The sequence below is a fragment of the Priapulus caudatus genome, unplaced genomic scaffold, assembly GCF_000485595.1.
Source record: "Priapulus caudatus unplaced genomic scaffold, Priapulus_caudatus-5.0.1 Scaffold26, whole genome shotgun sequence".
NCBI classification, from domain to species: Eukaryota; Metazoa; Priapulida; class Priapulimorpha; order Priapulimorphida; family Priapulidae; genus Priapulus; species Priapulus caudatus.
The window spans coordinates 493,540-497,080 of record NW_014577087.1 but is presented as its reverse complement, the minus strand read 5'-3'; positions in this window follow the sequence as shown (position 1 = coordinate 497,080).

The following is a 3,541-nucleotide window of genomic DNA, read 5'->3' as shown; positions in this document are numbered from 1 at the left end:
TAAATATATATATATATATATATATATATATATATGCCTGAATGTGATTCAGTTAATTGTCTCAGCTTTTTGCTATTTTTTTGCGAAGTTTTCGTACACGTGCTCGGTTTTTCCAGCAAGTCTGTATCACCACCGGTTTGCTCGGTTTGCTTTGATATATACATCTCATGAGTTTATTATTATTAGTAATTAATCCTAATAATAGGACCAAGAGATTCTCGGAGAATAACGAAAGCGGACAAAAACGTACAGTGATACAGAGAGTAAGATAGAGAGAGAGAGAGATGGAGAGTGAGAGAGAGAGAGAGAGCGAGAGAGAGAGAGCGAGCAAAAGAGCGAGAGAGAGAGAGCGAGCAAGAAAGTGTGAGAGAGAGAGAGAGAGATATATATATATAGAGAGAGAGAGAGAGAGAGAGAGAGAGAGAGAGAGACGGGGGGAAGATGCAAAGAAGGAAAGAGCGAGACTAAAAAAGTGATAGGGGTGGAGGGCTAGCTTATGCTGAATTCGAAAAGGTTGCGCAATGCTGCATCAGCGGGGCAATGACGTGAATGTCGTGACAACGTGCTCCAGTCCCCCTGCCCGGCGGTAAGTGGTGTGTGATTTGTTGATTTGTATCCCGTCGCTGTCACGTTGAGTAGGTCACCCGAGAAAACTCTGCCGGAAGCCAGCTGATGCGTGAGTGCTGTGAAGGCGCAGGTCTATGAAGAGGAACGAGAGAGAGAGCGAGATAGAAAGAGAGAGAGGGGGAGGGGTTAGAGGGAGAGAGAGGGAGAGAGAGGGAGAGATAGAGAGAGGGAGGGGAAAGTGTGAGCGGACGAGAGAGGGAACGACATGGCGACCAGATGGCACAGCGAGGGAAATGGAAGCGAGAGATTCGCAATGCCGCTGCGCCGTTCATTATAAATAGCTTGCCACTCTCACTCTCTCACACGCTCGCGTGCGCGGCACCAGCACTGGCTTCACGCTCATTAGGCGGCGCGCTGCGAGACTCGGCGAACATAGCTGCAGATGCATCGTCGTCGTCGTCCTGGTAACGTGTGAGCATCGTCGGGAGTGTCGCACGCGCGAGAGGCTGGGACCAGATTGTAACGCGACGTCTCGGGAGCTCGATTCAGCCTCGACTATTTCTGCTTTTCTTTCTCTGTCTCCTCGCTTTCTCTTTCTCTGTCTTTCTCTCTTACTTTTCCCTCGATCGTATTCTCCCTGGCTCTGTGCGTGTGTCACTCTCTCTTGCGCGCGCTCTCTTAATATCTATATTTCTGTGTCTCTCTCGCGCCGTCTCTCTCTCCTCCTCTCTCCCCCTTTCTCGCTCTCCTGGCAGCGAGCGACCGCCAGCGAGTCTTCGTTCTTCTACGTGAGTAGAGATAAGTATCGTCATGCGTAGTAGCCATAGCCTCTTGTGCGTCTTACCGTGTTATATTCACGTGTGTTTTCTGGTGCAGCAGGTCCGCCATCGTGCATTCTGCTTCGTTCACACGGCTTCGGCGCGAGTGCCTTTGTCTAGTTGCTCGCCTGCGTGTATACGTGAGCACGCGATGAATGCATGTGTCGATGAATGCATGCGCGATGGCGGTGCGTCGAGAGCCGCGTGCGTGCATGCGTGCGTGCGTGCGTGCGTGCCTGCATGATTGCGTGCGTGCGTGCGTGCGTGCCTGCTGGCTGCTCTGTGAGATTTATTGGCGAGATGCAGCGGCCAGCTTGACTTAGGCTTCATGGATGCTCGCAGGCGACTGCGGGTGGCCGTGTGTGCATGCGCGTGTTCTGGTAAACCTGCCTCGGTAGTCACGAGCTAGTGATGGGAGACGCGCTTGAGCCGCTGTCCTCTACGCGTCATGATTATAGTCTGGGACGCTTATACTTCGCAGCTCATGCAGGATTATGATCCCTCGTGTAGTGCACTTAGCCAGTGTGCCTTTCTGGTGTACGCACTGCATATTGCTTCGGCGAGCACGTCTGTGTTCGTGCGTGTGCGTGCGTGCATGCGTGTCTCTGTGCCTATTTGTGTGCGCGCTTGTGTGCACGTGCTTATGCGTGCGTGCGTGTGCGTAGCGCTTGTGTTTGTGTGTTTGCGTGTGCGTGTACGTGTGTGTGTGTGTGTGTGTGTGTGTGTGTGTGTGTGTGTGCGTGCGTGCGTGGTGCGTGCGTGCGTGCGTTGCGTGCGTGCGTGCGTGCGTGTTTGTTGTTTGTTTTTGTTGTTTTGTTTGTTTGTGTGTGGTGTGTGGTGGCGCGTGTATGTGCCGTGTGCGTGTGGCGTGTGCGTGTGCGTGTGCGGTGTGCGTGTGCGTGTGGCGTGTGCGTGTGGCGTGTGCGTGTGGGCGTGTGGCGTGTGTGTGTGTGTGTGTGTGTGTGTGTGTGTGTGTGTGTGTGTGTGTGTAGGTGAGGCGACAAATGAGGAAGCAGAAGATCGATTTGAAGGCAATGATGGAATTGATGGTGGGTTAGCGTGAATTAGCGAGAAAAGGAGGCATTTATTTAGTCCGGAAGCAGAATGAGGTGCCATGTATGTGCACTGTACAAACGGTACAATATCACATGGGGTTGGCGCATGCAAATTTACAGTGCGCATAGTGTACATACCCACTGTTATATATAGTGGCAGCGATTGCCTTAGCGCCATATTATATTATGAGCTTGTGTCGTGCAATGCGCACATGTATGTATGAAGCGATAAGTCGTGTGCCTCGACATTTGTTGCTGCATGATGACATTTCACGATGTTCGTACTCTCGTATGACACGCGTAAACCTGTGCGGGAACCGCAAAAGCGTAGAAGATGTCTACCGAGGGATACATGGATGGAAATTATATTCAACGTGTCAGGGATAACGCAGCAGTCACCGAGTTGAATGATTTATGATTTAGTTCTTAAGTGATACAATCCAGTCACGAGTCTGTGTTATACAGCCTTTTCGAGAATGAGTATACTTAGTAGTAGCAGACCTTAGAGTAGTAGTAGTAGGCCTTCGAGTAATTTCAGATTGATCGATGACCTAATAAATATGTTGTAGTTTCGGGCACGCGTGTCATGCGCTTTAACGTGCGTTGTCCTGCTGACTGAGTTGGACCGTTTTCAGTATCATATATCACATAACATTCCGAGACACGGAACATTCACACAGAACTTCGTTGTAGAACGCCGCTGTTAGAAAGTAACTCCGGGGTGTACTGTGTACACCCTCGCTGTGATTATGACTGGGAGTAGTCCGACCAGTTTGCGAGATCAACGTCAGTTAGTACTGATATTCGTTCGGATGATCTTTTCTGATACATTTGGGATTCATATTCGTTCTTTTGATATATGACTTTTCTTGCTATTTACGAGGAAGTGAAGTTGCATGAACGCTAACTATCTTGCCACTGACGCATGCGCACGTGCTCGCGCACCTGCACGCACGCACGAAATTTAACTGACCGGTGAAGGTAAAACACGGATGCGAATGCGGAGGAAGAATCGACGCAATTATTTGTGACGTTTTTGCACGTGTGGCTATCGTATAGGATGTATATATAATATACATGTATATATATATATATATATAT